An 11,625-nucleotide genomic window follows, 5' to 3' on the forward strand; every position below is an offset into this window, starting at 1 on the left:
CACGCATCATGGATTCATTCATCAAGATTATTATTGGGTCATCAAATCAGTGGGGATGGATTAAAGGTAACAATATGGATTAGGGTTTATTTCCCTATTCATGTGGTAATCAAGAGCATATATATATTCTTATGAGTCAGTTAAGATTTTGCGTATTCCTCAAGAGAATTGGCGTTTTGATTGATATTATTATGGCTGTCTAATTCATCACTCATCAGATTATCGTTTCATACCCTATGCTTTATTCTTTTGGTTATTTTGTGTACAATACAAGGAAAAAGGAATTACAAAAAGACATTTCGAAATCCAACACAAGATCCAGTATATATCTAAGAGACCATTTCATTTTCCTCAACCATTCCACTCCTGTCGTGTTATCATTACATTATATTACTACAAAAAAATAAATCAGTACATAAACTTTGGTTCTCTCTAAGCACCATCATGATATCCACTTGTTAAGCTTTGCTCTACTCCGCGAAGTCTCCGCAACCTCTATCTCGTGATCTCGTTCTCAAATCTTCAAACCATGTTCGTGATTTCAAATCATAACTTACACAATTGACACGAGGCTGTTTCAAAAAAATAAGGTACAAACATCAGCACCATGTCAAACAGGACTCATACTCAAATGCAAACCCAAATTGAGGCAGTGTAGAAATGCACTAAGACAGGTGTGAATTGAGAAAGTCAGCCACACAGTTCTGAATATAGTACATACGAATAGTTGCAAAACAGAAAAATCAAACAAACACTTTCAGCATACCTACAGTATGAGATGTCAAGGGTAGACTTCCAATCAACACATGCTCAGGTGACTTCATTAGCCATCTCTCTTCCAAACCTGCAGCATCAATACAAATGCAGTTCAGCATAGCAATTCTCACAAAACCGAATAAAACCGGTTCAGCCGCATACCATAATGTCTAAACCTAACCATACATTAACCCTGCAGCTTTTCCAACCAGTTCATAACCTCTAAACCTTTCCTCTAACCAAAAGTTCATAACAGAATTTCTAACCAACAAAAAACAGAATTAACAAACCTATAACCAACCCTAACAACCTCATAACAGAATCAGTTATTGATCTCTAACAGACCTAACTGAATTATAACAGAAAAATCAATGGAGAACTAACCTTAGATACCTCTATATAAGATCACCTTCTTCATTCTTCAAAGGTCCACGCCATTTCTCCTCCATTTTTCCTTCACCTTCACTCTCTCTGAATCAATTCCTTCAACCACCCTGCTTCTTCATCAACCACTCTCCCTTCACCACTCCATCAATCTCATGATCATCTTCTTCATTCTTCAAAACCTTCATAATCAATCAACCTTCATCTTCACCTAGATTCATCACCTTCAATCCGCCATAGATTCTGCAAATCTTCATCACCATCCTCACTCCACGAATCACCTTCACCTTCTTCACTTTCTCAGCAAATCACCATCATCTTCAATTCTTCATTCTGCAACACATACCTTCACTCTTCACATCGCAACCTTGAACCTCTTCAACTCATCTCAGCATCATCTTCAGCTTCCCCCTGCAACAACATCGACACACCATCAATAATCATCATCATTACAACAACAACATTCATCATCAACGGGAATTGGAAACGAAAAGAGGAGAGGAACCGAACAGAAAGAAAACTCGTCTCTAACCAGAGGATAAGAGCAACGATGAGATCGAAGGAGATGTGCGAATGGAGATAGCGAAGCTTGAATCACGGTGCGAGTTTGAGATCGAGACGGAAGAGATTGTATCGTAAGCCTGAGTTCGGAGAGAAGAACGAAGTGAGTAAGCTTTTGCTGAATCAGAAGTCTTTATCAGAGAGGCAAAACTCCGACGCCGTCCCCATTCCGCCGTCGCGACCTCGTGAAGAAGAGAGCGTCCTCAGGTACACGATTCGGCGCCCCCTTTTCTAACCCTAATCCTCTTCTTCTTTGTTATTTTTATTAATTTTATTTAATCTTTTTTTTTATCAAAAATAAGATGACAACTCTTGGATCAATACTGGGCCTTATTTTAAGTTCGCACCCCCATAGTGGCCCGTCACACATCTTTTTTGGTGTGCTAAGTAAAAATCTGATCACAACAAACCTTGGGCCTGCTATGCTATTCACACCCCCTTGGCCCATGCTCTTTTTTGGCTATAAAAATTCTGAAACAAAAAAAACTCCTTTGGGCCAATACTGCACTGGGCCTGCGCTGGTTACTCACTGTGCACCCTTAATCTCACTTTAACACCCCCTCTGACTTAGCATTTGTCATTTTAGATTTAATAGTTTCACTTGATTTTTCCTACTAATTTCTAAGTTCCAAAACAATAAAAACCATCAAATCTGTTAGAATTTTAGGCATTTTTTAATCATAAAAAATATTAGTTTTTAGGCTATTTGTTTTTAGTCTTTTTACTTGATTTGTAGTCAACTTCTCCCATAAAAATCAATATAAAAATAATAGTACTTTTAACTCACTTTTGTGCTATATTTTGACTTGTTCTATTTCATGCTCTTGTACTATTTTCATGTATCCTACTTGTTGACTTCTAATTGTGATCTTTAATTTTCATGTTTCTTTTAATCCTAACCTTAGGTAGAAACCATGATAACATTAGGTAAAAATTCCCTTCATATTAGGCTAGTTTGCTTAGGCTAGTTTCTTTTCCTTTTCAACATTAAAACATCTAATAAATACTTGAATTAAATCCCATAAAAAAATACAAAAAAAAACACTAATAAAAAAGTGAAAATTCTTAAAAAGGGAATGGAAGCTTGAACGTCCCTTGCTTTAGGGAACGTTCGAGTGCTTGGATCTCCCTTGCTTTAGGGTTCCATTCAGGCGTAAGTTCCCAACTTCTAAAAAACACAAACCAAAGAGCAACTCGAGTCTCCCTTGCTTTAGGGTTCCACTCGAAACGTTCAAAATCTCTTCTTCATCTCGCCTCCGAGGCATTCTTTAATCGGACACGTTATTTCCGCTCCATTCCCAGCTTAAGACTCCAGAGGTCGAGCAGCGGAGTGCGAATGTAACTTCGTCTATTAAAAAACACAAAAACAAACAAAAACTAAAGAGCCGAACTACGGCGCTCTGATTCCTGAAAAGGATACGTAGGCATTAGGTCGCGGGGCCTAAGCGAGCACAACTATTTAAAAACCTTATTTTCCCCGTGTTTCTTTCTTTCATTTGCATGCATTCCCTTAGTAATTAAGCTTTAGATTTATACACCCTTTAGATAGCAACAAACGTAGGTGGATACCATCGAGTACGATGGGCGTGAGGGGTGCTAGTACCTTCCCCTTGCGTAACCGACTCCCGTGCCCTGTTCTCTGGTCGAAAGACCTTGTTCTTATTCTGAGTTAGGTTATCTAGTATTCCTTTCCCTTATGGGATAAATATATTGGTGGCGACTCTGTTCATCATTTTTCGCGAGCGTGCGACAGCTGGCGACTCTGCTGGGGATGACCTAAGCAAGTCGATCCTAGCCTTTGTTTGTTTTATTTTATTGGGTGTTTATTTGTTTTATGTCTATATCTTGTATATATGTTTGCATGTTTATTTTCTGCTTGCACATCATGCATATGGATTATATTTTGTGTTCCTTGGGGTCTTCTGTTCTGTTTTGCAGGTGGGGGGTTTTTGTGAGGTAAAAGGCCCACTACCCAGGCCAGTGACACATAGGATTAGCGTGGATGCTCGGGTTGACTCCCGTGGCCCTTGCTACGATCGAGTTCAACATGGGGTACCACAACTGGGCGAGGTTCTTTCATGGAACACTGTGTCTGGCACCCTTGTTGCCTCAAACACTTTGTACCCCATGGGAACTGTAGACCCTAGTGACCATTAGGGACCACTTGTCCGTGTCTAGACTACATACCCGTGAGATTGGGGTGGGACAGGAAACTTGACCTCCATCATACCCGGATTTCTGCTATTCAATAAAAGGCGTCGAACCTTTGATCCTGGGACATTTGACTTATATAGAAGTTCTACATCAGTTATCTATCAACGTCGAACCTCTGAATCTGGAGGTTTGACCTTATTTGACTTATGCAAAGGTTATCTATCAGAATCAACGTCGAACCTCTGAATCTGGAGGGTTCGACCATCTTTGACTTATGCACAAGCTATTTATCCAGAGAGCAACGTCGAACCTCTGAATCTGGAGGATTCGACCATATCTTATTGACCATGAGAAGTTGTTATCCAAGAGGCCTTGATCCTTGATCCCGATTTATGATACATTTGCATCTTCATTAACATTTTTGCATTCATGCATGTGCATCCATGGTTATCAAGACTCTTACCACTCTTCCTCTCCATCAGATCAGTCAAGACGATTCCTCCACACCGATATCTGACAAGAGCTCACAGAAGAAGAATCATGGAGAGCTATGAACAAGATCAAGCTGCCATTAGAGAAGAGATAGACCAAATGAAGGGCAAGGTTGATGCTATTTTGGAAGCCCTCCAAGCTTTGAGGAATGAAAGGATTCCTGTTGCACAAGAGATTCCTGTTGATGCTAATCAAGCTGCTGCTAGTCAACCTGATGTCATCCCACCTTCTACTAATCCACCTGAGTTCCAACCAAGGACTAATGCTACTCTTGGGATGCCATTTAGCTTCATGACTGCTGATACTCTTGGAGCTTCAAACCAAGGAGGGTCCATGCCCTTAACCTCTGGAGTGCTAACTATGAATGGGCCTGTTTTCCCATTTCCTACTCCACCTCCTCATTCAGAAGTTCCTCATCCTGCTTTTTGTGGTCCTCAGTTTGCTAATCCAGAAATGCATCCAATACCAACTGCTGAAAGAGCTCAACCTGTTGAGAGATCTGCTGAGAAGTATAAGATTCTTGAGGAAAGGATCCGAGCTATCGAAGGTTTTAGTGCCTATGGGATGAACGCTGAAGAAATGTGCTTGGTTCCTAATTTGGTTATTCCTCCCAAGTTCAAGACTCCCGACTTTCAGAAGTACAAGGGTTTAAGCTGTCCGAAGAGCCACATTATCATGTACTGTCGTAAGATGGCTTCTCACATTCACAATGAACCATTGCTCATCCATTGCTTTCAAGATAGCTTGTCTGGGGCATCTCTGAACTGGTATATGAATCTGGAGCGTAATAGGATCCGATCTTGGAAGGATTTGTATGATGCCTTTCTCAAGCAATACCAATACAACATCGACATGGCACCGACTAGGTTGCAACTTCAGAATCAAGCGCAAAGGACCAATGAGACATTCAAAGAATATGCCCAAAGGTGGAGAGAAATGGCTGCTCAAGTTAATCCACCACTTTCTGAATCCGAGCTGGTTGATATGTTCATGAACACTCTTCAAGGACATTACTATGAAAGGATGGTGGGTAGTGTTTCTTCCGGCTTCTCCGATCTAGTTAGGATTGGTGAAAGAATTGAGAATGGTTTGAAAATTGGTAAGATCCAGAATCCCGCCAATGCTGCTGCTGCAAACCAATATGGGTACAAGAAACCTCAGGGTAACTTTGCCAAGAAGAAAGAAGGCGAGACCAGTGCCACCTATGCTCAAGATCAAGCTCCTTGCTATCAAGTGGCCGCCACCGCCCCTCAAGCTTATGTGGCACCTGTTGGTCAACAACCTTGGGTCCCTTATCAACAATATGTCCAACAACAACAACAAGGTTTCCAACAACAAGGTTATCAGCAGAGACAAGGTCAACAGAGGCAGAATAGGCCTAAAAGGGTGTATGATCGTGTACCAATGACCTATAGCCAACTTCTCGCCGCCTTGCTTGATCAAAAACTGATTCAATTAGCTGAAGCGAGGCCTCCTCCTGATCCTCTCCCTCCAAATTACAAGATTAATGCCAAGTGTGAATTCCACTCTGGAGGATCTGGTCACACCACTGAAGAGTGCAGAGTTCTCAAAGACAAGGTTCAGGATCTGCTTGATGCAAAGGAGATTACATTCACACCTGCGGCACCTAATGTGGTCAACAATCCCATGCCACCTCACAATGGAGCTTCCACCAGTGGAACATGAAGACTTTTATGTTTGTCAGAAAACATTTCATTTGCATTAGAATAAGGCCAAACTTGCCATTGTATAGATTTCTTTAGTATTTTCAATTGTACTACTTTTGTTGTTATCAAGTACTATCCATTGTAAGAAACTCATTCTGTTTGAATAAAAAAAAATGTAATATACATGTTTTTCTCAAATCATTTCATCTTTGTCATTATGTTCATTGATACTTCACTCATTTGTCTTAAGCAATTAAAAAGGGAGAATGATGAAAATCAAAAACACATGAATCACTGATTGTATGCTTTTGGAACAAAGATCCTGCTGACGATGTACAGGCATTGTTTCAATTCCCAAACACTGGAGTTATAAGGGAGTGAAACCCTCGTCAACCCCTTTGAGCCTAAGGAGTAGTAGTTTCTTTTCAAAAATACAAAACCCTCAATATTAACCAGGGGCAGGGTAGTCTTCAGTTAGTGCGATCGAGCGCTCAACTTTCAGGTATTCCATCAGAGGATCAATCATATTCCGTCTCTCACAACAAAAGAAGAAGAGCACAATCCACAATGGATGTCTCCCATTCACTAAGAAGAAGGCAGTCACAACCTTTTCATCAAGTCAATCACCAAAGTCATACAACTTGTTCCCGAACGAGACAAAAAAAGAGAATGAAAAGAAAGTTATGAATCATGATAAAAAAAAGAAAGAAAGAAACAATAGCCCGCTAAGTCAAAAAAAAGAAAAGAAAAGCTTTGAAGCAAACGACTTAGGCAAAAATTAGGGCATATCCCGCTGGACAACGGAAACCAAAATCAAAAGAAACTTTCTGTCCAGGCAAAAGTTAGGGAAAGCAAAAGAAAAGAACAAGAACAAGAACAAAAATCCTCCAAGGGACGAGTTGTTATAATCATCAATGAAAGCACCAAAGGGTGACTGCCACCTCCATCAAAGCCATAAAGGATCCTCATCCATCACAATCCTTCCTGAAAGGTGAATACTCGTGTCGAACTAACTGAACGTAGGACTGGAGAACATCACGAAGAAGGGGTGGGTTAAGTAGAACTTGAGCCTTTATCCTTTGTTTCTTAAACCGTGAACCCGACCACGTTACAATCCTAAAAAGTCCTAATTGAAGCAGGGTTCGTTCCGAAAGCATACAAACTGTAAACTCATGTCAAAACTGACTCCTAATGTTGCTTGTCACTTGTGTTAGTATCAGTACAACATTTTGACAAATAAAAACTTTTCTTTGAGATTAACATGTGCATTGCATTCTCATTACCTCTTTCAAAACAGAATTGTCTCTAATATGAAAGCAAGTACTTGATACCAAGGAAAGTTGACATTGAAATTCCATCGAGTGATCTTACAAAGGCAAAGGTTGGTCATCCGCAGAGCAAATATATCAAGCATCCATTTGGTGGAAGAGTTCCTTTCAATCTGGGGCATTCATTCCATGATCAACACTGGGGCAGACCATCGCAAATCTCCATGATTCAAGCATATCAAAGTTCTATCTCAAAAGATCATACAAGCTGGGGCAAGATAGAAACAAGTCATTTCTTCATCTTCAATCAAGTGTCAGATATCAAGACAAGTGTCGAGGAGTCAAGCTAAATACTTCACCTTCACAAGTTCTATCCTTCAAGCAAGGACCTTTCCGCAAAGGCATCCTCCATCCACTCCTTATATCATGGAAACAATCATTCCATTCATAATCATACATACATCATGCATATCATTGCATTCTCATTATCATTTCTCCCACATGATCCAATCATCAATAAAGCAGGGGCATCCACCCCACCTTGATTCTCAAGCAAAGTTTCAGAACTCCATCTAATCTATTCCCCACAATAGCAGAAACCCTGAACAATCAATCAGTACACTGCATATAGAATTCATTGCATCGCGTCTTCAGAAGTGCATACAATAAATCAAACATTGCATATGAAGCATAAGCCAAGTTACTCATCAGATGAGGTCCCTATAAAGCATTCAATTGATATTCCACTGGATCACTCAGAGTTACCATTGTGGTGTCATCTACCAAAGTCAATCATGTTCATCTTTCTTCAACTCAGAGTTGATGTTTTTTGTGTTCGACCCAGAGTTGATTTTCCTTTCATCTTTTAACCCCGAGTTAATTATCTTTTCCCTCTCACCCTGAGTTGACGGTTATCCTTTGTTCAATCCAGAATTGATTATCTTTTCTCTTTCCCACTCAACCCAGAGTTGATGGTTATCTTCTTTCTTTCTCACTCAACCCAGAGTTGACGGTTATCTTCTTTCTTTCCCACTCAACCCAGAGTTGACGGTTATCTTTTATCTTTTCCCTCTCAACCCAGAGTTGATGGATACTTCTTATTGATTTCTCTTTTCCCACTCAACCCAGAGTTGATGGTTATTTCTCTCTCAACCCAGAGTTGACGGTTATCTTCTTTCTTTCCCACTCAACCCAGAGTTGACGGTTACCCTTTTTTCAACCCAGAGTTGACGGTTATCTTGTTTTCTTTCCCACTCAACCCAGAGTTGACGGTTACCCTTTTTTCAACCCAGAGTTGACGGTTATCTTTTCTCTTTCCCACTCAACCCAGAGTTGACGGTTATCTTTTATTCAACCCAGAGTTGATCTCTTTCTCACTCAACCCAGAGTTGACGTTTACCTTTTATTCAACCCAGAGTTGATCCCTGATCTTTTTCCCTCTCAACCCATAGTTGATGGTTATCCCTTGTTCAATCCAGAATTGACTCCTCCTTTCCCGCTCAACCCAGAGTTGACGGTTACCTCTTGTCTTTTTCCCACTCAACCCAGAGTTGACGGTTATCTTTTATTCAACCCAGAGTTGATCTTTTTCCCACTCAACCCAGAGTTGACGGTTATCTTCTTTCTTTCCCATTCAACCCAGAGTTGATGGTTATTCCTAATTGATCATCTTTCCTCTTTCAACCCAGAGTTGAATTACCTTCTCTCAACCCAGAGTTGGTGTCTACCCATTGTCTTTAACCCAGAGTTGATTTTCTTTTCTTCAAATCCAGAGTTGATACCCATATCTTGTCCCATTAATACTGATTTCCCTTTCTATTCTCAATCCAGAATTGATGTTTACCTCTTATCCAATCCAGAGTTGACTTCCCTTTATTCTTCGACCCAGAGTCGACCCACCTTTCTTTTTCAACCCGGAGTTGAGTACTATTTCATTTCTAACTCAGAGTTAATTCAATCAATCCAGAATTGATGCATCTTCCTCAGTGGATCCTACCTCTCATAAGGCAAATTTTCAGGTTCACTTGATATTTAATCTTCTTCTACCGTGAATGCTCGAAAGGCTAGCAGCCAATCTCACCTTCAGGTTTAAGACGATTAAATAGGGGCAGCTGTTGCACCCCAAAATTTGCCCATCTTAATTTATTTATAACTGGATTATGTTTCTCATTCATCCGCATCTTTCCATAGGTCATCCCACGCATCATGGATTCATTCATCAAGATTATTATTGGGTCATCAAATCAGTGGGGATGGATTAAAGGTAACAATATGGATTAGGGTTTATTTCCCTATTCATGTGGTAATCAAGAGCATATATATATTCTTATGAGTCAGTTAAGATTTTGCGTATTCCTCAAGAGAATTGGCGTTTTGATTGATATTATTATGGCTGTCTAATTCATCACTCATCAGATTATCGTTTCATACCCTATGCTTTATTCTTTTGGTTATTTTGTGTACAATACAAGGAAAAAGGAATTACAAAAAGACATTTCGAAATCCAACACAAGATCCAGTATATATCTAAGAGACCATTTCATTTTCCTCAACCATTCCACTCCTGTCGTGTTATCATTACATTATATTACTACAAAAAAATAAATCAGTACATAAACTTTGGTTCTCTCTAAGCACCATCATGATATCCACTTGTTAAGCTTTGCTCTACTCCGCGAAGTCTCCGCAACCTCTATCTCGTGATCTCGTTCTCAAATCTTCAAACCATGTTCGTGATTTCAAATCATAACTTACACAATTGACACGAGGCTGTTTCAAAAAAATAAGGTACAAACATCAGCACCATGTCAAACAGGACTCATACTCAAATGCAAACCCAAATTGAGGCAGTGTAGAAATGCACTAAGACAGGTGTGAATTGAGAAAGTCAGCCACACAGTTCTGAATATAGTACATACGAATAGTTGCAAAACAGAAAAATCAAACAAACACTTTCAGCATACCTACAGTATGAGATGTCAAGGGTAGACTTCCAATCAACACATGCTCAGGTGACTTCATTAGCCATCTCTCTTCCAAACCTGCAGCATCAATACAAATGCAGTTCAGCATAGCAATTCTCACAAAACCGAATAAAACCGGTTCAGCCGCATACCATAATGTCTAAACCTAACCATACATTAACCCTGCAGCTTTTCCAACCAGTTCATAACCTCTAAACCTTTCCTCTAACCAAAAGTTCATAACAGAATTTCTAACCAACAAAAAACAGAATTAACAAACCTATAACCAACCCTAACAACCTCATAACAGAATCAGTTATTGATCTCTAACAGACCTAACTGAATTATAACAGAAAAATCAATGGAGAACTAACCTTAGATACCTCTATATAAGATCACCTTCTTCATTCTTCAAAGGTCCACGCCATTTCTCCTCCATTTTTCCTTCACCTTCACTCTCTCTGAATCAATTCCTTCAACCACCCTGCTTCTTCATCAACCACTCTCCCTTCACCACTCCATCAATCTCATGATCATCTTCTTCATTCTTCAAAACCTTCATAATCAATCAACCTTCATCTTCACCTAGATTCATCACCTTCAATCCGCCATAGATTCTGCAAATCTTCATCACCATCCTCACTCCACGAATCACCTTCACCTTCTTCACTTTCTCAGCAAATCACCATCATCTTCAATTCTTCATTCTGCAACACATACCTTCACTCTTCACATCGCAACCTTGAACCTCTTCAACTCATCTCAGCATCATCTTCAGCTTCCCCCTGCAACAACATCGACACACCATCAATAATCATCATCATTACAACAACAACATTCATCATCAACGGGAATTGGAAACGAAAAGAGGAGAGGAACCGAACAGAAAGAAAACTCGTCTCTAACCAGAGGATAAGAGCAACGATGAGATCGAAGGAGATGTGCGAATGGAGATAGCGAAGCTTGAATCACGGTGCGAGTTTGAGATCGAGACGGAAGAGATTGTATCGTAAGCCTGAGTTCGGAGAGAAGAACGAAGTGAGTAAGCTTTTGCTGAATCAGAAGTCTTTATCAGAGAGGCAAAACTCCGACGCCGTCCCCATTCCGCCGTCGCGACCTCGTGAAGAAGAGAGCGTCCTCAGGTACACGATTCGGCGCCCCCTTTTCTAACCCTAATCCTCTTCTTCTTTGTTATTTTTATTAATTTTATTTAATCTTTTTTTTTATCAAAAATAAGATGACAACTCTTGGATCAATACTGGGCCTTATTTTAAGTTCGCACCCCCATAGTGGCCCGTCACACATCTTTTTTGGTGTGCTAAGTAAAAATCTGATCACAACAAACCTTGGGCCTGCTATGCTATTCACACCCCCTTGGCC

At 40.1% G+C, this 11,625-nt stretch overlaps 1 long non-coding RNA gene across 1 annotated transcript; it reads right to left on the minus strand.

Annotated features, from left to right (window-relative positions):
- Nucleotides 1-1,268: 1,268 nt before the first annotated feature.
- Nucleotides 1,269-11,417, minus strand: LOC131621113 (uncharacterized). The gene is made up of 3 exons (XR_009289448.1): nucleotides 11,152-11,417; nucleotides 10,746-11,030; nucleotides 1,269-1,339 (listed from the first exon to the last, which is right to left on the minus strand). It is a non-coding gene; the product is annotated as an uncharacterized LOC131621113 (long non-coding RNA).
- Between the last annotated feature and the right edge of the window lie 208 nt (nucleotides 11,418-11,625).

This window comes from Vicia villosa, linkage group LG1, assembly GCF_029867415.1.
Source record: "Vicia villosa cultivar HV-30 ecotype Madison, WI linkage group LG1, Vvil1.0, whole genome shotgun sequence".
In the NCBI taxonomy this organism is placed as follows: domain Eukaryota; kingdom Viridiplantae; phylum Streptophyta; class Magnoliopsida; order Fabales; family Fabaceae; genus Vicia; species Vicia villosa.